The sequence below is a fragment of the Gorilla gorilla genome, chromosome 13, assembly GCF_029281585.2.
Source record: "Gorilla gorilla gorilla isolate KB3781 chromosome 13, NHGRI_mGorGor1-v2.1_pri, whole genome shotgun sequence".
Lineage (NCBI taxonomy): Eukaryota > Metazoa > Chordata > Mammalia > Primates > Hominidae > Gorilla > Gorilla gorilla.
Window position 1 is genome coordinate 7,030,222 of NC_073237.2, and position 26,604 is coordinate 7,056,825.

A 26,604-nucleotide genomic window follows, 5' to 3' on the forward strand; every position below is an offset into this window, starting at 1 on the left:
TACTCGGGTTGATTCCATTCCATTCCATTTCATTCCATTCCATTCCATTCCATTCCATTCCATTCCATTCCATTCCATTCCATTCCATTCCATTCCATTCCAATCCATTGCATTCTACTCGGGTTGATTCCATTCCATTCCATTCCATTCCATTCCATTCCATTCCATTCCATTCTATTCCTTTCCATTCCTTTCGATTCCACTCGATTCCATTCCATTCTTTCCATTCCATTCCAATCCATTCCATTCTACTCGGGTGGATTCCATTCCATTCCATTCCATTCCATTCCATTCCATTCCATTCCATTCCATTCCGTTCTAGTCGGGTTGATTCCATTCTATTCCATTCCATTCCATTCCATTCCATTCCATTCCATTCCATTCCGTTCCATTCCATTCTATTCCATTCTATTCCATTCCATTCTACTCCATTGAATTCCATTCCATTCCATTCCATTCCATTCCATTCCATTCCATTCCATTCCATTCCTTTCCATTCCATTTAGTTCTACTCGGGTTGATTCCATTCCATTCCATTCCATTCCATTCCATTCCATTCCATTCCATTCCATTCCATTCCATTCCATTCCATTCCATTACTTTCCATTCCATTCCATTCCAATCCATTCCATTCTACTCGGGTTGACTCCATTCCATTCCATTCCATTCCATTCCATTCCATTATATTCCATTCTATTACATTCGATTCCGTTCGATTCCATTCCATTCCATTCCATTCCATTCCATTCCATTCCATTCCATTCCATTCCATTCCATTCCATTCGATTCCATTCCATTCCATTCCAATCCATTCCATTCTACTCGGGTTGATTCCATTCCATTCCATTCCTTTCCATTCCATTCCATTCCATTCCATTCCATTCCATTCCATTCCATTCCATTCCATTCCATTCCATTCCGTTCTAATCGGTTTGATTCCACTCCATTCCATTCCATTCCATTCCATTCCATTCCATTCCTTTCCATTCCAACCCATTCCGTTCTACTCGGGTTGATTCCATTTAATTCCATTCCATTCCATTCCATTCCTTTCCATTCCATTCCATTCCATTCCATTCGATTCCATTCCATTCCATTTCATTCCAAACCATTCCATTCTACTCGGGTTCATCATTCCATTCCATTCCATTCCATTCCATTCCATTCCATTCCATTCCACTCGGGTTCTTTCCATTCCATTCCATTCCATTCCATTCCATTCCATTCCATTCCATTCCATTCCATTCCATTCCGTTCTACTCAGGTTGATTTCCACTCCATTCCATTCCATTCCATTCCATTCCATTCCATTCCATTCCATTCCATTCCATTCCATTCCATTCCACTCCATTCCGTTCCCTTCTATTCGGGTTGATTCCATTCCATTCCATTCCATTCCATTCCATTCCATTCCATTCCATTCCATTCCATTCCATTGCGTTCCATTCGATTTGATTCCATTCCATTCCTTTGCATTCCATTCCAATCCATTCCATTCTACTTGTGTTGATTCCATTCCATTCCATTCCATTCCATTCGATTCCATTCGATTCCATTCCATTCCATTTCATTCCATTCCATTCCATTCCATTCCATTCTGTTCTACTCGGGTTGATTCCACTCCATTCCATTCCATTCCATTCCATTCTATTCCATTCCTTTCCATTCCATTCCATTCTATTCCATTCAATTCCATTCCATTCCATTTCATTTTATTCCATTCCATTCCATTCCATTCTATTCCATTGAATTCCATTCCATTCCATTCGATTCCATTCCATTCCATTCCATTCGATTCCATTCTATTCCATTCAATTCCATTCCATTCCATTTCATTTTATTCCATTGCATTCCATTCCATTCTATTCCATTGAATTCCATTCCATTCCATTCCATTCCATTCCATTCCATTCAGTTTCATTCCATTCCATTCCATTCCATTCCATTCGATTCAATTCCATTCCATTCCATTCCATTCCATTCCGTTCTACTCGGGTTGATTCCATTCTATTCCATTCCATTCCGTTCGATTCCATTCGATTCCATTCGATTCCATTCCATTCCATTCCATTCCCTTCCATTCAATTCTATTCCATTGAATTCCATTCCATTCCATTCCATTCCATTCCATTCCATTCCATTCCATTCCATTCCGTTCTACTCTGATTGACTCCATTCCATTCCATTCGATTCCATTCCATTCCATTCCATTCGATTCCATTCCATTCCATTCCATTCCATTGCATTCCATTCCAATACATTCCATTTTACTCTGGTTGATTCCATTCCATTCCATTCCATTCCATTCCATTCGTCTCCATTCGATTCAATTCGATTCCATTCCATTCTATTCCATTGAATTCCATTCCATTCCATTCCATTCCATTCCATTCCATTCCATTCCATTCCATTCCATTCCGTTCTACTCGGGTTGATTCCATTCCATTCCATTCCATTCCATTCCATTCCATTCCACTCCATTCCATTCGATTCCATTCGATTCCATTCCATTCCATTCCAATCCATTCCATTCTACTCGGGTTGATTTCATTCCATTCCATTCCATTCCATTCCATTCCATTCCATTCCATTCCATTCCATTCCATTCGATTCCATTCCATTCCATTCCATTCCAGTCCATTGCATTCTACTCGGGTTGATTCCATTCCAATCCATTCCATTCCATTCCATTCTATTCCATTCCATTCCATTCGATTCCACTCGATTCCATTCCATTCTTTCCATTCCTTTCCAATCCATTCCATTCTACTCGGTGGATTCCATTCCATTCCATTCCTTTCCATTCCATTCCATTCCATTCCATTCCATTCCATTCCATTCCATTCCATTCGATTCCATTCCATTCCATTCCATTCCATTCCATTCGATTCCATTCCATTCCATTCCATTCCATTCCATTCTAGTCAGGTTGATTCCATTCTATTCCATTCCATTCCATTCCATTCCATTCCATTCCATTCCATTCCATTCCATTCCATTCTATTCCATTCCATTCTACTCCGTTGAATTCCATTCCATTCCATTCCATTCCATTCCATTCCATTCCTTTCCATTCCATTTAGTTCTACTCGGGTTGATTCCATTCCATTCCATTCCATTCCATTCCATTCCATTCCATTCCATTCCATTCCATTCCATTCCATTCCAATCCATTCCATTCTACTCGGGTTGATTCCATTCCATTCCATTCCATTCCATTCCATTCCATTCCATTCCATTCCATTCCATTGCATTCCATTCCTTTCTATTCCATTCCATTCCATTCCATTCCATTCCATTCCATTCCATTCCATTCCATTCCATTCCATTCCATTCCATTCCATTCCATTCCATTCTAATCGGCTTGATTCCACTCCATTCCATTCCATTCCATTCCATTCCATTCCATTCCATTCCAGTCCATTCCTTTCCATTCCAACCCATTCCGTTCTACTCGGGTTGATTCCATTTCATTCCATTCCATTCCATTCCATTCCATTCCATTCCATTCCATTCCATTCCATTCCATTCCATTTCATTGCAAACCTTTCCATTCTACTCGGGTTCATCATTCCATTCCATTCCATTCCATTCCATTCCACTCGGGTTCTTTCCATTCCATTCCATTCCATTCCATTCCATTCCATTCCATTCCGTTCTACTCAGGTTGATTTCCACTCCTTTCCATTCCATTCCATTCCATTCCATTCCATTCCATTCCATTCCATTCCACTCCATTCCATTCCCTTCTATTCGGGTTGATTCCATTCCATTCCATTCCATTCCATTCCATTCCATTCCATTCCATTCCATTCCATTCCATTCCATTCCATTCCATTCCCTTCCATTGCATTCCATTCCATTCCATTCTATTCCATTCCGTTCTACTCGGCTTGAATCCATTGAGTTCCGTTCCGTTCCGTTCCGTCCCGACACGTCCCGTCCCGTCCCGTCCCGTCCCGTCCCATCCCGTCCCATCCCGTCCCGTGCCATTGTACTCGGGTTGATTCCATTCCACTCCGTTCCGTTCCTTTCCTTTCCGTTCCATTCAGTTCCACGCGGGTTGATTCAATTCCATTCTATTCTATTCCATTCCATTCCATTCCTTTCCATTCCATTCCATTCCATTCCATTCCATTCCATTCTACTCGGGTTGATTCCATGCCGTTCCGTTCCGTTCCATTCCGTCCCATCCCGACGCGTCCCGTCCCGTCCCGTCCGGTCCCATTCCGTTCCGTTCTGATCGGGTTGATTCCGTTCCATTCCGTTCCGTTCCTTTCCGTTCCGTTCCATTCCGTTACACGCGGGTTGATTCAATTCCATTCTATTACATTGAATTCCATTCCATTCCATTCCATTCCATTCTACTCGGATTGATTGCATTCCATTCCATTCCATTCCAGTCCATTCCAATCCATTCCATTCTACTCGGGTTGATTCCACTCCATTCCATTCCATTCCATTCCATTCCATTCCATTCCATTCCATTCCATTCCATTGCGTTCCATTCGATTCGATTCCATTCCATTCCATTCCATTCCATTCCAATCCATTCCATTCTACTTGGGATGATTCCATTCCATTCCATTCCATTCCATTCCATTCGATTCCATTCCATTCCATTCCATTCCATTCCATTCTGTTCTACTCGGGTTGATTCCACTCCATTCCATTCCATTCCATTCCATTCTATTCCATTCCATTCCATTCGATTCCATTCTATTCCATTCAATTCCATTCCATTCCATTTCATTTTATTCCATTCCATTCCATTCCATTCTATTCCATTGAATTCCATTCCATTCCATTCCATTCCATTCCATTCAGTTTCATTCCATTCCATTCCATTCCATTCCATTCCATTCCATTCGATTCAATTCCATTCCATTCCATTCCATTCCGTTGAACTCGGGTTGATTCCATTCTATTCCCTTCCATTCCGTTCGATTCCATTCGATTCCATTCGATTCCATTCCATTCTATTCCATTGAATTCCATTCCATTCCATTCCATTCCATTCCATTCCATTCCATTCCATTCCATTCCGATCTACTCGTGTAGATTCCATTCCATTCCATTCCATTCCATTCCATTCCATTCCACTCCATTCCATTCGATTCCATTCGATGCCATTCCATTCCATTCTATTCCATTCCAATCCATTCCATTCTACTCGGGTTGATTCCATTCCATTCCATTCCATTCCATTCCATTCCATTCTATTCCATTCCATTCCATTCGATTCCACTCGATTCCATTCCATTCTTTCCATTCCATTCCAATCCATTCCATTCTACTCGGGTGGATTCCATTCCATTCCATTCCTTTCCATTCCATTCCATTCCATTCCATTCCATTCCATTCGATTCCATTCGATTCCATTCCATTCCATTCCATTCCATTCCATTCCATTCCATTCCATTCGATTCCATTCCATTCCATTCCATTCCATTCCATTCCATTCCATTCCATTCTATTCCATTCCATTCCATTCCTTTCCATTCCATTTATTTATACTCGGGTTCATTCCATTCCATTCCATTCCATTCCATTCCATTCCATTCCATTCCATTGCATTCCATTCCATTCCATTACTTTCCATTCCATTCCATTCCAATCCATTCCATTCTACTCGGGTTGACTCCATTCCATTCCATTCCATTCCCTTCCATTCCATTCTATTCCATTGAATTCCATTCCATTCCATTCCATTCCATTCCATTCCATTCCATTCCATTCCATTCCATTCCATTCCATTCCGTTCTACTCTGATTGACTCCATTCCATTCCATTCCATTCCATTCCATTCCATTCGATTCCATTCCAATCCATTCCATTCCATTCCATTCCATTCCATTCCATTCGTCTCCATTCGATTCCATTCGATTCCATTCCATTCTATTCCATTGAATTCCATTCCATTCCATTCCATTCCATTCCATTCCATTCCATTACATTCCATTCCATTCCATTCCATTCCGATCTACTCGGGTATATTCCATTCCATTCCATTCCATTCCATTCCATTCCACTCCATTCCATTCGATTCCATTCCATTCCATTCCATTCCATTCCATTCCATTCCATTCCATTCTATTCCATTCCATTCCATTCGATTACACTCGATTCCATTCCATTCTTTCCATTCCATTCCAATCCATTCCATTCTACTCGGGTGGATTCCATTCCATTCCATTCCTTTCCATTCCATTCCATTCCATTCCATTCCATTCCATTCCATTCCATTCCATTCTATTCCATTCCATTCTACTCCACTGAATTCCATTCCATTCCATTCCATTCCATTCCATTCCATTCCATTCCATTCCATTCCATTCCTTTCCATTCCATTTAGTTCTACTCGGGTTGATTCCATTCCATTCCATTCCATTCCATTCCATTCCATTCTATTCCATTCCATTCCATTACTTTCCATTCCATTCCATTCCAATCCATTCCATTCTACTCGGGTTGACTCCATTCCATTCCATTCCATTCCATTCCTTTCCTTTCCATTATATTCCATTCCATTCCATTCGATTCCGTTCAATTCCATTCCATTCCATTCCAATCCATTCCATTCTACTCGGGTTGATTCCATTCCATTCCATTCCATTCCATTCCATTCCATTCCATTAGATTCCATTCCATTCCATTCGATTCCATTCCATTCCATTCCATTCCATTCCATTCCATTCCATTCCAATCCATTCCATTCTACTCGGGTTGATTCCATTCCATTCCATTCCATTCCATTCCATTCCATTCCATTCCATTCCATTCCATTCCATTCCATTCCATTCCTTTCGATTCCATTCCATTCCATTAAATTCCATTCCATTCCATTCCATTCCATTCCATTCCATTCCATTCCATTCCATTCCATTCCGTTCTAGTCGGGTTGATTCCATTCTATTCCATTCCATTCCATTCCATTCCATTCCATTCCATTCCATTCCATTCCATTCTATTCCATTCCATTCTACTCCATTGAATTCCATTCCATTCCATTCCATTCCATTCCATTCCATTCCATTCCATTCCATTCCATTCCATTCCTTTCCATTACATTTAGTTCTACTCGGGTTGATTCCATTCCATTCCATTCCATTCCATTCCATTCCATTCTATTCCATTCGATTCCATTACTTTCCATTACATTCCATTCCAATCCATTCCATTCTACTCGGGTTGACTCCATTCCATTCCATTCCATTCCATTCCATTCCATTATATTCCATTCTATTCCATTAGATTCCGTTCGATTCCATTCCATTCCATTCCATTCCATTCCATTCCATTCCATTCCATTCGATTCCATTCCATTCCATTCGATTCCATTCCATTCCATTCCATTCCATTCCATTCCAATCCATTCCTTTCTACTCGGGTTGATTCCATTCCATTCCATTCCATTCCATTCCATTCCATTCCATTCCATTCCATTCCATTCCATTCCTTTCTATTCCATTCCATTCCATTCCACTCCATTCCATTCCATTCCATTCCATTCCATTCCATTCCATTCCATTCCATTCCATTCCATTCCGTTCTAATCGGTTTGATTCCACTCCATTCCATTCCATTCCATTCCATTCCATTCCATTCCATTCCTTTCCATTCCAACCCTTTCCATTCTACTCGGGTTGATTCCATTTCATTCCATTCCATTCCATTCCATTCCATTCCATTCCATTCCATTCCATTCCATTCCATTCCATTCGATTCCATTCCATTCCATTTCATTCCAAACCATTCCATTCTACTCGGGTTCATCATTCCATTCCATTCCATTCCATTCCATTCCACTCGGGTTCTTTCCATTCCATTCCATTCCATTCCATTCCATTCCATTCCATTCCATTCCGTTCTACTCAGGTTGATTTCCACTCCATTCCATTCCATTCCATTCCATTCCATTCCATTCCATTCCATTCCATTCCATTCCATTCCATTCCACTCCATTCCATTCCCTTCTATTCGGGTTGATTCCATTCCATTCCATTCCATTCCATTCCATTCCATTCCATTCCATTCCATTCCATTGCATTCCATTCCATTCCATTCCATTCCATTCCATTCTATTCCATTCCGTTCTACTCGGCTTGAATCCATTGAGTTCCGTTCCGTTCCGTTCCGTCCCGACACGTCCCGTCCCGTCCCGTCCCGTCCCGTCCCATCCCGTCCCGTCCCGTCCCGTGCCGTTGTACTCGGGTTGATTCCATTCCACTCCGTTCCGTTCCTTTCCGTTCCGTTCCATTCAGTTCCACGCGGGTTGATTCAATTCCATTCTATTCTATTCCATTCCATTCCATTCCATTCCATTCCATTCCATTCCATTCCATTCCATTCTACTCGGGTTGATTCCATGCCGTTCCGTTCCGTTCCATTCCGTCCCATCCCGACGCGTCCCGTCCCGTCCCGTCCGGTCCCATTCCATTCCGTTCTGATCGGGTTGATTCTGTTCCATTCCGTTCCGTTCCTTTCCGTTCCGTTCCATTCCGTTACATTCCGTTCCATTCTATTACATTGAATTCCATTCCATTCCATTCCATTCCAGTCCATTCCAATCCATTCCATTCTACTCGGGTTGATTCCACTCCATTCCATTCCATTCCATTCCATTCCATTCCATTCCATTGCATTCCATTCCATTCCATTCCATTGCGTTCCATTCGATTCGATTCCATTCCTTTCCATTGCATTCCATTCCAATCCATTCCATTCTACTTGGGTTGATTCCATTCCATTCCATTCCATTCCATTCGATTCCATTCGATTCCATGCCATTCCATTTCATTCCATTCCATTCCATTCTATTCCATTCTGTTCTACTCGGGTTGATTCCACTCCATTCCATTCCATTCCATTCCATTCTATTCCATTCCATTCCATTCGATTCCATTCTATTCCATTCAATTCCATTCCATTCCATTTCATTTTATTCCATTCCATTCCATTCCATTCTATTCCATTGAATTCCATTCCATTCCATTCGATTCCATTCCATTCCATTCCATTCGATTCCATTCTATTCCATTCAATTCCATTCCATTCCATTTCATTTTATTCCATTCCATTCCATTCCATTCTATTCCATTGAATTCCATTCCATTCCATTCCATTCCATTCCATTCCATTCCATTCCATTCCATTCCATTCAGTTTCATTCCATTCCATTCCATTCCATTCCATTCCATTCCATTCCATTCAATTCCATTCCATTCCATTCCATTCCCTTCCATTCCGTTCTACTCGGGTTGATTCCATTCTATTCCATTCCATTCCGTTCGATTCCATTCGATTCCATTCGATTCCATTCCATTCCATTCCATTCCCTTCCATTCAATTCTATTCCATTGAATTCCATTCCATTCCATTCCATTCCATTCCATTCCGTTCTACTCTGATTGACTCCATTCCATTCCATTCCATTCCATTCCATTCCATTCCATTCCATTCCATTCGATTCCATTCCATTCCATTCCATTCCATTGCATTCCGTTCCAATACATTCCATTCTACTCTGGTTGATTCCATTCCATTCCATTCCATTCCATTCCATTCGTCTCCATTCGATTCAATTCGATTCCATTCCATTCTATTCCATTGAATTCCATTCCATTCCATTCCATTCCATTCCATTCCATTCCATTCCATTCCATTCCGTTCTACTCGGGTTGATTCCATTCCATTCCATTCCATTCCATTCCATTCCATTCCATTCCACTGCATTCCATTCGATTCCATTCGATTCCATTCCATTCCATTCCATTCCATTCCAATCCATTCCATTCTACTCTGGTTGACTCCATTCCATTCCATTCCATTCCATTCCATTCCATTCCATTCTATTCCATTCTATTCTACCCCATTGAATTCCATTCCATTCCATTATTTTCCATTCCATTCCATTCCTTTTCATTCCATTTAGTTCTACTCGGTGGATTCCATTCCATTCCATTCCTTTCCATTCCATTCCATTCCATTCCATTCCATTCCATTCCATTCGATTCCATTCCATTCCATTCCATTCCATTCCATTCGATTCCATTCCATTCCATTCCATTCCATTCCATTCTAGTCAGGTTGATTCCATTCTATTCCATTCCATTCCATTCCATTCCATTCCATTCCATTCCATTCCATTCCATTCTATTCCATTCCATTCTACTCCGTTGAATTCCATTCCATTCCATTCCATTCCATTCCATTCCATTCCTTTCCATTCCATTTAGTTCTACTCGGGTTGATTCCATTCCATTCCATTCCATTCCATTCCATTCCATTCCTTTCCATTCCATTCCATTCCATTCCATTCCATTCCATTCCATTCGATTCCATTCCATTCCATTCCATTCCATTCCATTCCATTCCAATCCATTCCATTCTACTCGGGTTGATTCCATTCCATTCCATTCCATTCCATTCCATTCCATTCCATTCCATTCCATTCCATTCCATTGCATTCCATTCCTTTCTATTCCATTCCATTCCATTCCATTCCATTCCATTCCATTCCATTCCATTCCATTCCATTCCATTCCATTCCATTCCGTTCTAATCGGCTTGATTCCACTCCATTCCATTCCATTCCATTCCATTCCATTCCATTCCAGTCCATTCCTTTCCATTCCAACCCATTCCGTTCTACTCGGGTTGATTCCATTTCATTCCGTTCCATTCCATTCCATTCCATTCCATTCCATTCCATTCCATTCCATTCCATTCCATTCCATTTCATTGCAAACCTTTCCATTCTACTCGGGTTCATCATTCCATTCCATTCCATTCCATTCCATTCCACTCGGGTTCTTTCCATTCCATTCCATTCCATTCCATTCCATTCCATTCCATTCCGTTCTACTCAGGTTGATTTCCACTCCTTTCCATTCCATTCCATTCCATTCCATTCCATTCCATTCCATTCCATTCCACTCCATTCCATTCCCTTCTATTCGGGTTGATTCCATTCCATTCCAATCCATTCCATTCCATTCCATTCCATTCCATTCCATTCCATTCCATTCCATTCCATTCCATTCCATTCCCTTCCATTGCATTCCATTCCATTCCATTCTATTCCATTCCGTTCTACTCGGCTTGAATCCATTGAGTTCCGTTCCGTTCCGTTCCGTCCCGACACGTCCCGTCCCGTCCCGTCCCGTCCCGTCCCATCCCGTCCCATCCCGTCCTGTGCCATTGTACTCGGGTTGATTCCATTCCACTCCGTTCCGTTCCTTTCCTTTCCGTTCCATTCAGTTCCACGCGGGTTGATTCAATTCCATTCTATTCTATTCCATTCCATTCCATTCCATTCCATTCCATTCCATTCCATTCCATTCCATTCCATTCTACTCGGGTTGATTCCATGCCGTTCCGTTCCGTTCCATTCCGTCCCATCCCGACGCGTCCCGTCCCGTCCCGTCCGGTCCCATTCCGTTCCGTTCTGATCGGGTTGATTCCGTTCCATTCCGTTCCGTTCCTTTCCGTTCCGTTCCATTCCGTTACACGCGGGTTGATTCAATTCCATTCTATTACATTGAATTCCATTCCATTCCATTCCATTCCATTCTACTCGGATTGATTGCATTCCATTCCATTCCATTCCAGTCCATTCCAATCCATTCCATTCTACTCGGGTTGATTCCACTCCATTCCATTCCATTCCATTCCATTCCATTCCATTCCATTCCATTCCATTGCGTTCCATTCGATTCGATTCCATTCCATTCCATTCCATTCCATTCCAATCCATTCCATTCTACTTGGGTTGATTCCATTCCATTCCATTCCATTCCATTCCATTCGATTCCATTCCATTCCATTCCATTCCATTCCATTCTGTTCTACTCGGGTTGATTCCACTCCATTCCATTCCATTCCATTCCATTCTATTCCATTCCATTCCATTCGATTCCATTCTATTCCATTCAATTCCATTCCATTCCATTTCATTTTATTCCATTCCATTCCATTCCATTCTATTCCATTGAATTCCATTCCATTCCATTCCATTCCATTCCATTCCATTCAGTTTCATTCCATTCCATTCCATTCCATTCCATTCCATTCCATTCCATTCCATTCCATTCCATTCCATTCTACTCGGGTTGATTCCATGCCGTTCCGTTCCGTTCCATTCCGTCCCATCCCGACGCGTCCCGTCCCGTCCCGTCCGGTCCCATTCCGTTCCGTTCTGATCGGGTTGATTCTGTTCCATTCCGTTCCGTTCCTTTCCGTTCCGTTCCATTCCGTTACATTCCGTTCCATTCTATTACATTGAATTCCATTCCATTCCATTCCATTCCAGTCCATTCCAATCCATTCCATTCTACTCGGGTTGATTCCACTCCATTCCATTCCATTCCATTCCATTCCATTCCATTCCATTGCATTCCATTCCATTCCATTCCATTGCGTTCCATTCGATTCGATTCCATTCCTTTCCATTGCATTCCATTCCAATCCATTCCATTCTACTTGGGTTGATTCCATTCCATTCCATTCCATTCCATTCGATTCCATTCGATTCCATGCCATTCCATTTCATTCCATTCCATTCCATTCTATTCCATTCTGTTCTACTCGGGTTGATTCCACTCCATTCCATTCCATTCCATTCCATTCTATTCCATTCCATTCCATTCGATTCCATTCTATTCCATTCAATTCCATTCCATTCCATTTCATTTTATTCCATTCCATTCCATTCCATTCTATTCCATTGAATTCCATTCCATTCCATTCGATTCCATTCCATTCCATTCCATTCCATTCCATTCCATTCCATTCAGTTTCATTCCATTCCATTCCATTCCATTCCATTCCATTCCATTCCATTCCATTCCATTCCATTCCATTCCATTCCATTCCATTCCATTCCGTTCTACTCGGGTTGATTCCATTCTATTCCATTCCATTCCGTTCGATTCCATTCGATTCCATTCGATTCCATTCCATTCCATTCCATTCCCTTCCATTCAATTCTATTCCATTGAATTCCATTCCATTCCATTCCATTCCATTCCATTCCGTTCTACTCTGATTGACTCCATTCCATTCCATTCAATTCCATTACATTCCATTCCATTCCATTCCATTCCATTCCATTCGATTCCATTCCATTCCATTCCATTCCATTGCATTCCGTTCCAATACATTCCATTCTACTCTGGTTGATTCCATTCCATTCCATTCCATTCCATTCCATTCGTCTCCATTCGATTCAATTCGATTCCATTCCATTCTATTCCATTGAATTCCATTCCATTCCATTCCATTCCATTCCATTCCATTCCATTCCATTCCATTCCATTCCGTTCTACTCGGGTTGATTCCATTCCATTCCATTCCATTCCATTCCATTCCATTCCATTCCACTGCATTCCATTCGATTCCATTCGATTCCATTCCATTCCATTCCATTCCATTCCAATCCATTCCATTCTACTCTGGTTGACTCCATTCCATTCCATTCCATTCCATTCCATTCCATTCCATTCCATTCTATTCCATTCTATTCTACCCCATTGAATTCCATTCCATTCCATTATTTTCCATTCCATTCCATTCCTTTTCATTCCATTTAGTTCTACTCGGTGGATTCCATTCCATTCCATTCCTTTCCATTCCATTCCATTCCATTCCATTCCATTCCATTCCATTCCATTCCATTCGATTCCATTCCATTCCATTCCATTCCATTCCATTCGATTCCATTCCATTCCATTCCATTCCATTCCATTCTAGTCAGGTTGATTCCATTCTATTCCATTCCATTCCATTCCATTCCATTCCATTCCATTCCATTCCATTCCATTCCATTCCATTCTATTCCATTCCATTCTACTCCGTTGAATTCCATTCCATTCCATTCCATTCCATTCCATTCCATTCCTTTCCATTCCATTTAGTTCTACTCGGGTTGATTCCATTCCATTCCATTCCATTCCATTCCATTCCATTCCATTCCATTCCATTCCATTCCATTCCATTCGATTCCATTCCATTCCATTCCATTCCATTCCATTCCATTCCAATCCATTCCATTCTACTCGGGTTGATTCCATTCCATTCCATTCCATTCCATTCCATTCCATTCCATTCCATTCCATTCCATTCCATTCCATTGCATTCCATTCCTTTCTATTCCATTCCATTCCATTCCATTCCATTCCATTCCATTCCATTCCATTCCATTCCATTCCATTCCATTCCATTCCGTTCTAATCGGCTTGATTCCACTCCATTCCATTCCATTCCATTCCATTCCATTCCATTCCAGTCCATTCCTTTCCATTCCAACCCATTCCGTTCTACTCGGGTTGATTCCATTTCATTCCATTCCATTCCATTCCATTCCATTCCATTCCATTCCATTCCATTCAATTCCATTCCATTTCATTGCAAACCTTTCCATTCTACTCGGGTTCATCATTCCATTCCATTCCATTCCATTCCATTCCACTCGGGTTCTTTCCATTCCATTCCATTCCATTCCATTCCATTCCATTCCATTCCGTTCTACTCAGGTTGATTTCCACTCCTTTCCATTCCATTCCATTCCATTCCATTCCATTCCATTCCATTCCATTCCATTCCACTCCATTCCATTCCCTTCTATTCGGGTTGATTCCATTCCATTCCAATCCATTCCATTCCATTCCATTCCATTCCATTCCATTCCATTCCATTCCATTCCATTCCATTCCATTCCATTCCCTTCCATTGCATTCCATTCCATTCCATTCTATTCCATTCCGTTCTACTCGGCTTGAATCCATTGAGTTCCGTTCCGTTCCGTTCCGTCCCGACACGTCCCGTCCCGTCCCGTCCCGTCCCGTCCCATCCCGTCCCATCCCGTCCCGTGCCATTGTACTCGGGTTGATTCCATTCCACTCCGTTCCGTTCCTTTCCTTTCCGTTCCATTCAGTTCCACGCGGGTTGATTCAATTCCATTCTATTCTATTCCATTCCATTCCATTCCATTCCATTCCATTCCATTCCATTCCATTCCATTCTACTCGGGTTGATTCCATGCCGTTCCGTTCCGTTCCATTCCGTCCCATCCCGACGCGTCCCGTCCCGTCCCGTCCGGTCCCATTCCGTTCCGTTCTGATCGGGTTGATTCCGTTCCATTCCGTTCCGTTCCTTTCCGTTCCGTTCCATTCCGTTACACGCGGGTTGATTCAATTCCATTCTATTACATTGAATTCCATTCCATTCCATTCCATTCCATTCTACTCGGATTGATTGCATTCCATTCCATTCCATTCCAGTCCATTCCAATCCATTCCATTCTACTCGGGTTGATTCCACTCCATTCCATTCCATTCCATTCCATTCCATTCCATTCCATTCCATTCCATTGCGTTCCATTCGATTCGATTCCATTCCATTCCATTCCAATCCATTCCATTCTACTTGGGTTGATTCCATTCCATTCCATTCCATTCCATTCCATTCGATTCCATTCCATTCCATTCCATTCCATTCCATTCTGTTCTACTCGGGTTGATTCCACTCCATTCCATTCCATTCCATTCCATTCCATTCCATTCTACTCAGGTTGATTTCCACTCCATTCCATTCCATTCCATTCTATTCCATTCCATTCCATTCCATTCCATTCCTTTCCATTCCACTCCATTCCATTCCCTTCTATTCGGGTTGAGTCCATTCCATTCCATTCCATTCCATTCCATTTCATTCCATTCCATTCCATTCCATTCCATTCCATTGCATTCCATTCCATTCCATTCCATTCCATTGCATTCCATTCCATTCCATTCTTTTCCATTCCGTTCTACTCGGCTTGAATCCATTGAGTTCTGTGCCGTTCCGTTCCGTCCCGACACGTCCCGTCCCGTCCCGTCCCGTCCCGTCCCATCCCGTCCCATCCCGTCCCGTGCCGTTGTACTCGGGTTGATTCCATTCCACTCCCTTCCGTTCCTTTCCGTTCCCTTCCATTCAGTTCCACGCGGGTTGATTCAATTCCATTCTATTCTATTCCATTCCATTCCATTCCATTCCATTCCATTCCATTCCATTCCATTCTACTCGGGTTGATTCCATGCCGTTCCGTTCCGTTCCATTCCGTCCCATCCCGACGCGTCCCGTCCCGTCCCGTCCGGTCCCATTCCGTTCCGTTCTGATCGGGTTGATTCCGTTCCATTCCGTTCCGTTCCTTTCCGTTCCGTTCCATTCCGTTACACGCGGGTTGATTCAATTCCATTCTATTACATTGAATTCCATTCCATTCCATTCCATTCCATTCTACTCGGATTGATTGCATTCCATTCCATTCCATTCCAGTCCATTCCAATCCATTCCATTCTACTCGGGTTGATTCCACTCCATTCCATTCCAATCCATTCCATTCCATTCCATTCCATTGCGTTCCATTCGATTCGATTCCATTCCATTCCATTCCATTCCATTCCATTCCATTCCATTCCATTCCATTCCATTCCATTCCATTCTATTCCATTCCATTCTACTCCATTGAATTCCATTCCATTCCATTCCATTCCATTCCATTCCATTCCATTCCTTTCCATTCCATTTAGTTCTACTCGGGTTGATTCCATTCCATTCCATTCCATTCCATTCCATTCCATTCCATTCCATTCCATTCCATTCCATTCCATTACTTTCCATTCCATTCCATTCCAATCCATTCCATTCTACTGGGTTTGACTCCATTCCATTCCATTCCATTCCATTCCATTCCATTCCATTCCATTATATTCCATTCTATTCCATTCGATTCCGTTCGATTCCATTCCATTCCATTCCATTCCATTCCATTCCATTCCATTCCATTCCATTCCATTCGATTCCATTCCATTCCATTCGATTCCATTCCATTCCATTCCATTCCATTCCATTCCATTCCATTCCATTCCATTCCACTCCATTCCATTCCCTTCTATTCGGGTTGATTCCATTCCATTCCATTCCATTCCATTCCATTCCATTCCATTCCATTCCATTCCATTCTATTCCATTCCGTTCTACTCGGCTTGAATCCATTGAGTTCCCTTCCGTTCCGTTCCGTCCCGACACGTCCCGTCCCGTCCCGTCCCGTCCCGTCCCGTCCCGTCCCGTCCCGTCCCGTGCCGTTGTACTCGGGTTGATTCCATTCCACTCCGTTCCGTTGCTTTCCGTTCCGTTCCATTCAGTTCCACGCGGGTTGATTCAATTCCATTCTATTCTATTCCATTCCATTCCATTCCATTCCATTCCATTCCATTCCATTCGATTCTACTCGGGTTGATTCCATGCCGTTCCGTTCCGTTCCATTCCGTCCCATCCCGACGCGTCCCGTCCCGTCCCGTCCCGTCCCATTCCGTTCCGTTCTGATCGGGTTGATTCCGTTCCATTCCGTTCCGTTCCTTTCCGTTCCGTTCCATTCCGTTACACGCGGGTTGATTCAATTCCATTCTATTACACTGAATTCCATTCCATTCCATTCCATTCCATTCTACTCGGATTGATTGCATTCCATTCCATTCCATTCCATTCCATTCCATTCCATTCCATTCCATTGCGTTCCATTCGATTCGATTCCATTCCATTCCATTCCATTCCATTGCAATCCATTCCATTCTACTTGGGTTGATTCCATTCCATTCCATTGATTCCATTCGATTCCATTCGATTCCATTCCATTCCATTTCATTCCATTCCATTCCATTCCATTCCATTCTGTTCTACTCGGGTTGATTCCACTCCATTCCATTCCATTCCATTCCATTCTATTCCATTCCATTCCATTCGATTCCATTCTATTCCATTCAATTCCATTCCATTCCATTTCATTTTATTCCATTCCATTCCATTCCATTCTATTCCATAGAATTCCATTCCATTCCATTCCATTTCTTTCCATTCCATTACATTACATTCAGTTTCATTCCATTCCATTCCATTCCATTCCATTCCATTCCATTCCATTCCATTCCATTCAATTCCATTCCATTCCATTCCATTCCATTCCGTTCTACTCGGGTTGATTCCATTCCATTCAATTCCATTCCATTCCATTCCATTCCATTCCATTCCATTCCATTCCATTCCATTCCATTCGTATCCATTCGATTCCATTCGATTCCATTCCATTCCATCCAATAGAATTCCATTCCATTCCATTCCATTCCATTCCATTCCATTCCATTCCATTCCATTCCATTCCATTCCATTCTAGTCGGGTTGATTCCATTCAATTCCATTCCATTCCATTCCATTCCATTCCATTCCATTCCATTCCATTCCATAGAATTCCATTCCATTCCATTCCATTCCATTCCATTGAATTCCATTCCATTCCATTCCATTCCATTCCATTCCATTCCATTCCTTTCCATTCCATTTAGTTCTACTCGGGTTGATTCCATTCCATTCCATTCCATTCCATTCCATTCCATTCCATTCCATTCCATTCCATTCCATTACTTTCCATTCCATTCCATTCCAATCCATTCCATTCTACTGGGTTTGACTCCATTCCATTCCATTCCATTCCATTCCATTATATTCCATTCTATTCCATTCGATTCCGTTCGATTCCATTCCATTCCATTCCATTCCATTCCATTCCATTCCATTCCATTCCATTCCATTCGATTCCATTCCATTCCATTCGATTCCATTCCATTCCATTCCATTCCATTCCATTCCATTCCAATCCATTCCATTCTACTCGGGTTGATTCCATTCCATTTCATTCCATTCCATTCCATTCCATTCCATTCCATTCCATTCCATTCCATTCCATTCCATTCCTTTCTATTCCATTCCATTCCATTCCATTCCATTCCATTCCATTCCATTCCATTCCATTCCGTTCTAATCGGTTTGATTCCACTCCTTTCCATTCCATTCCATTCCATTCCATTCCATTCCTTTCCATTCCAACCCATTCCGTTCTACACGGGTTGATTCCATTTCATTCCATTCCATTCCATTCCATTCCATTCCATTCCATTCCATTCCATTCCATTCCATTCCATTCGATTCCATTCGATTCCATTCGATTCGATTCCATTCCATTTCATTCCAAACCATTCCATTCTACTCGGGTTCATCATTCCATTCCATTCCATTCCATTCCATTCCACTCGGGTTCTTTCCATTCCATTCCATTCCATTCCATTCCATTCCATTCCATTCCATTCCATTCCGTTCTACTCAGGTTGATTTCCACTCCATTCCATTCCATTCCATTCCATTCCATTCCATTCCATTCCATTCCATTCCACTCCATTCCATTCCCTTCTATTCGGGTTGATTCCATTCCATTCCATTCCATTCCATTCCATTCCATTCCATTCCATTCCATTCCATTCCATTCCATTCCATTCTATTCCATTCCGTTCTACTCGGCTTGAATCCATTGAGTTCCGTTCCGTTCCGTTCCGTCCCGACACGTCCCGTCCCGTCCCGTCCCGTCCCGTCCCATCCCGTCCCGTCCCGTCCCGTGCCGTTGTACTCGGGTTGATTCCATTCCACTCCGTTCCGTTGCTTTCCGTTCCGTTCCATTCAGTTCCACGCGGGTTGATTCAATTCCATTCTATTCTATTCCATTCCATTCCATTCCATTCCATTCCATTCCATTCCATTCTACTCGGGTTGATTCCATGCCGTTCCGTTCCGTTCCATTCCGTCCCATCCCGACGCGTCCCGTCCCGTCCCGTCCCGTCCCATTCCGTTCCGTTCTGATCGGGTTGATTCCGTTCCATTCCGTTCCGTTCCTTTCCGTTCCGTTCCATTCCGTTACACGCGGGTTGATTCAATTCCATTCTATTACATTGAATTCCATTCCATTCCATTCCATTCCATTCTACTCGGATTGATTGCATTCCATTCCATTCCATTCCATTCCATTCCATTCCATTCCATTCCATTCCATTCCATTGCGTTCCATTCGATTCGATTCCATTCCATTCCATTCCATTCCAATCCATTCCATTCTACTTGGGTTGATTCCATTCCATTCCATTGATTCCATTCGATTCCATTCGATTCCATTCCATTCCATTTCATTCCATTCCATTCCATTCCATTCCATTCTGTTCTACTCGGGTTGATTCCACTCCATTCCATTCCATTCCATTCCATTCTATTCCATTCCATTCCATTCGATTCCATTCTATTCCATTCAATTCCATTCCATTCCATTTCATTTTATTCCATTCCATTCCATTCCATTCTATTCCATTGAATTCCATTCCATTCCATTCCATTCCATTCCATTCCATTCCATTCCATTCAGTTTCATTCCATTCCATTCCATTCCATTCCATTCCATTCCATTCAATTCCATTCCATTCCATTCCATTCCATTCCGTTCTACTCGGGTTGTTTCCATTCCATTCAATTCCATTCCATTCCATTCCATTCCATTCCATTCGATTCCATTCCATTCCATTCCATTCCATTCGTATCCATTCGATTCCATTCGATTCCATTCCATTCCATTCCATAGAATTCCATTCCATTCCATTCCATTCCATTCCATTCCATTCCATTCCAATCCATTCCATTCCATTCCATTCCGTTCTACTCGGGTTGATTCCATTCCATTCCATTCCATTCCATTCCATTCCATTCCACTCCATTCCATTCGATTCCATTCGATTCCATTCCATTCCATTCCATTCCATTCCAATCCATTCCATTCTACTCGGGTTGATTCCATTCCATTCCATTCCATTCCATTCCATTCCATTCCATTCTATTCCATTCCATTCCATTCCATTGCATTCCATTCGATTCCATTCGATTCCATTCGATTCCATTCAATTCCATTCCATTTCATTCCATTCCATTCCGTTCTACTCGGGTTGATTCCATTCCATTCCATTTCATTCCATTCCATTCCATTCCATTCCATTCCATTCCATTCCATTCCATTCCATTCCATTACATTCCATTCCATTCCAATCCATTGCATTCTACTCGGGTTGATTCCATTCCATTCCATTCCATTCCATTCCATTCCATTCCATTCCATTCTATTCCTTTCCATTCCTTTCGATTCCACTCGATTCCATTCCATTCTTTCCATTCCATTCCAATCCATTCCATTCTACTCGGGTGGATTCCATTCCATTCCATTCCATTCCATTCCATTCCATTCCATTCCATTCCATTCCATTCCGTTCTAGTCGGGTTGATTCCATTCTATTCCATTCCATTCCATTCCATTCCATTCCATTCCATTCCATTCCGTTCCATTCCATTCTATTCCATTCTATTCCATTCCATTCTACTCCATTGAATTCCATTCCATTCCATTCCATTCCATTCCATTCCATTCCATTCCATTCCATTCCTTTCCATTCCATTTAGTTCTACTCGGGTTGATTCCATTCCATTCCATTCCATTCCATTCCATTCCATTCCATTCCATTCCATTCCATTCCATTCCATTACTTTCCATTCCATTCCATTCCAATCCATTCCATTCTACTCGGGTTGACTCCATTCCATTCCATTCCATTCCATTCCATTCCATTATATTCCATTCTATTACATTCGATTCCGTTCGATTCCATTCCATTCCATTCCATTCCATTCCATTCCATTCCATTCCATTCCATTCCATTCCATTCCATTCCATTCCATTCCATTCGATTCCATTCCATTCCATTCCAATCCATTCCATTCTACTCGGGTTGATTCCATTCCATTCCATTCCATTCCATTCCATTCCATTCCATTCCATTCCATTCCATTCCATTCCATTCCATTCCATTCCATTCCATTCCATTCCGTTCTAATCGGTTTGATTCCACTCCATTCCATTCCATTCCATTCCATTCCATTCCATTCCTTTCCATTCCAACCCATTCCGTTCTACTCGGGTTGATTCCATTTAATTCCATTCCATTCCATTCCATTCCATTCCATTCCATTCCATTCCATTCCATTCCATTCCATTCGATTCCATTCCATTCCATTTCATTCCAAACCATTCCATTCTACTCGGGTTCATCATTCCATTCCATTCCATTCCATTCCATTCCATTCCATTCCACTCGGGTTCTTTCCATTCCATTCCATTCCATTCCATTCCATTCCATTCCATTCCATTCCATTCCATTCCGTTCTACTCAGGTTGATTTCCACTCCATTCCATTCCATTCCATTCCATTCCATTCCATTCCATTCCATTCCATTCCATTCCATTCCATTCCACTCCATTCCGTTCCCTTCTATTCGGGTTGATTCCATTCCATTCCATTCCATTCCATTCCATTCCATTCCATTCCATTCCATTCCATTCCATTCCATTGCGTTCCATTCGATTTGATTCCATTCCATTCCTTTGCATTCCATTCCAATCCATTCCATTCTACTTGTGTTGATTCCATTCCATTCCATTCCATTCCATTCGATTCCATTCGATTCCATTCCATTCCATTTCATTCCATTCCATTCCATTCCATTCCATTCTGTTCTACTCGGGTTGATTCCACTCCATTCCATTCCATTCCATTCCATTCTATTCCATTCCTTTCCATTCCATTCCATTCTATTCCATTCCATTCCATTCCATTCCATTTCATTTTATTCCATTCCATTCCATTCCATTCTATTCCATTGAATTCCATTCCATTCCATTCGATTCCATTCCATTCCATTCCATTCGATTCCATTCTATTCCATTCAATTCCATTCCATTCCATTTCATTTTATTCCATTGCATTCCATTCCATTCTATTCCATTGAATTCCATTCCATTCCATTCCATTCCATTCCATTCCATTCAGTTTCATTCCATTCCATTCCATTCCATTCCATTCGATTCAATTCCATTCCATTCCATTCCATTCCATTCCGTTCTACTCGGGTTGATTCCATTCTATTCCATTCCATTCCGTTCGATTCCATTCGATTCCATTCGATTCCATTCCATTCCATTCCATTCCCTTCCATTCAATTCTATTCCATTGAATTCCATTCCATTCCATTCCATTCCATTCCATTCCATTCCATTCCATTCCATTCCGTTCTACTCTGATTGACTCCATTCCATTCCATTCGATTCCATTCCATTCCATTCCATTCGATTCCATTCCATTCCATTCCATTCCATTGCATTCCATTCCAATACATTCCATTTTACTCTGGTTGATTCCATTCCATTCCATTCCATTCCATTCCATTCGTCTCCATTCGATTCAATTCGATTCCATTCCATTCTATTCCATTGAATTCCATTCCATTCCATTCCATTCCATTCCATTCCATTCCATTCCATTCCATTCCATTCCGTTCTACTCGGGTTGATTCCATTCCATTCCATTCCATTCCATTCCATTCCATTCCACTCCATTCCATTCGATTCCATTCGATTCCATTCCATTCCATTCCATTCCATTCCAATCCATTCCATTCTACTCGGGTTGATTTCATTCCATTCCATTCCATTCCATTCCATTCCATTCCATTCCATTCCATTCCATTCCATTCGATTCCATTCCATTCCATTCCATTCCAATCCATTGCATTCTACTCGGGTTGATTCCATTCCAATCCATTCCATTCCATTCCATTCTATTCCATTCCATTCCATTCGATTCCACTCGATTCCATTCCATTCTTTCCATTCCTTTCCAATCCATTCCATTCTACTCGGTGGATTCCATTCCATTCCATTCCTTTCCATTCCATTCCATTCCATTCCATTCCATTCCATTCCATTCCATTCCATTCCATTCCATTCCATTCCATTCCATTCGATTCCATTCCATTCCATTCCATTCCATTCCATTCTAGTCAGGTTGATTCCATTCTATTCCATTCCATTCCATTCCATTCCATTCCATTCCATTCCATTCCATTCCATTCTATTCCATTCCATTCTACTCCGTTGAATTCCATTCCATTCCATTCCATTCCATTCCATTCCATTCCATTCCATTCCATTCCATTCCTTTCCATTCCATTTAGTTCTACTCGGGTTGATTCCATTCCATTCCATTCCATTCCATTCCATTCCATTCCATTCCATTCCATTCCATTCCATTCCATTCCATTCGATTCCATTCCATTCCATTCCATTCCATTCCATTACATTCCAATCCATTCCATTCTACTCGGGTTGATTCCATTCCATTCCATTCCATTCCATTCCATTCCATTCCATTCCATTCCATTCCATTGCATTCCATTCCTTTCTATTCCATTCCATTCCATTCCATTCCATTCCATTCCATTCCATTCCATTCCATTCCATTCCATTCCATTCCATTCCATTCCATTCCGTTCTAATCGGCTTGATTCCACTCCATTCCATTCCATTCCATTCCATTCCATTCCATTCCAGTCCATTCCTTTCCATTCCAACCCATTCCGTTCTACTCGGGTTGATTCCATTTCATTCCATTCCATTCCATTCCATTCCATTCCATTCCATTCCATTCCATTCCATTCCATTCCATTCCATTTCATTGCAAACCTTTCCATTCTACTCGGGTTCATCATTCCATTCCATTCCATTCCATTCCATTCCACTCGGGTTCTTTCCATTCCATTCCATTCCATTCCATTCCATTCCATTCCATTCCGTTCTACTCAGGTTGATTTCCACTCCTTTCCATTCCATTCCATTCCATTCCATTCCATTCCATTCCATTCCATTCCATTCCATTCCACTCCATTCCATTCCCTTCTATTCGGGTTGATTCCATTCCATTCCATTCCATTCCATTCCATTCCATTCCATTCCATTCCATTCCATTCCATTCCATTCCATTCCATTCCATTCCACTCCCTTCCATTGCATTCCATTCCATTCCATTCTATTCCATTCCGTTCTACTCGGCTTGAATCCATTGAGTTCCGTTCCGTTCCGTTCCGTCCCGACACGTCCCGTCCCGTCCCGTCCCGTCCCGTCCCATCCCGTCCCATCCCGTCCCGTGCCATTGTACTCGGGTTGATTCCATTCCACTCCGTTCCGTTCCTTTCCTTTCCGTTCCATTCAGTTCCACGCGGGTTGATTCAATTCCATTCTATTCTATTCCATTCCATTCCATTCCATTCCATTCCATTCCATTCCATTCCATTCCATTCCATTCTACTCGGGTTGATTCCATGCCGTTCCGTTCCGTTCCATTCCGTCCCATCCCGACGCGTCCCGTCCCGTCCCGTCCGGTCCCATTCCGTTCCGTTCTGATCGGGTTGATTCCGTTCCATTCCGTTCCGTTCCTTTCCGTTCCGTTCCATTCCGTTACACGCGGGTTGATTCAATTCCATTCTATTACATTGAATTCCATTCCATTCCATTCCATTCCATTCTACTCGGATTGATTGCATTCCATTCCATTCCATTCCAGTCCATTCCAATCCATTCCATTCTACTCGGGTTGATTCCACTCCATTCCATTCCATTCCATTCCATTCCATTCCATTCCATTCCATTCCATTGCGTTCCATTCGATTCGATTCCATTCCATTCCATTCCATTCCATTCCAATCCATTCCATTCTACTTGGGTTGATTCCATTCCATTCCATTCCATTCCATTCCATTCGATTCCATTCCATTCCATTCCATTCCATTCCATTCTGTTCTACTCGGGTTGATTCCACTCCATTCCATTCCATTCCATTCCATTCTATTCCATTCAATTCCATTCGATTCCATTCTATTCCATTCAATTCCATTCCATTCCATTTCATTTTATTCCATTCCATTCCATTCCATTCTATTCCATTGAATTCCATTCCATTCCATTCCATTCCATTCCATTCAGTTTCATTCCATTCCATTCCATTCCATTCCATTCCATTCCATTCGATTCAATTCCATTCCATTCCATTCCATTCCGTTGAACTCGGGTTGATTCCATTCTATTCCCTTCCATTCCGTTCGATTCCATTCGATTCCATTCGATTCCATTCCATTCTATTCCATTGAATTCCATTCCATTCCATTCCATTCCATTCCATTCCATTCCATTCCATTCCATTCCGATCTACTCGTGTAGATTCCATTCCATTCCATTCCATTCCATTCCACTCCATTCCATTCGATTCCATTCGATGCCATTCCATTCCATTCCATTCCATTCCAATCCATTCCATTCTACTCGGGTTGATTCCATTCCATTCCATTCCATTCCATTCCATTCCATTCTATTCCATTCCATTCCATTCGATTCCACTCGATTCCATTCCATTCTTTCCATTCCATTCCAATCCATTCCATTCTACTCGGGTGGATTCCATTCCATTCCATTCCTTTCCATTCCATTCCATTCCATTCCATTCCATTCCATTCGATTCCATTCGATTCCATTCCATTCCATTCCATTCCATTCCATTCCATTCCATTCGATTCCATTCCATTCCATTCCATTCCATTCCATTCCATTCCATTCCATTCCATTCTATTCCATTCCATTCCATTCCTTTCCATTCCATTTATTTATACTCGGGTTCATTCCATTCCATTCCATTCCATTCCATTCCATTCCATTCCATTCCATTGCATTCCATTCCATTCCATTACTTTCCATTCCATTCCATTCCAATCCATTCCATTCTACTCGGGTTGACTCCATTCCATTCCATTCCATTCCCTTCCATT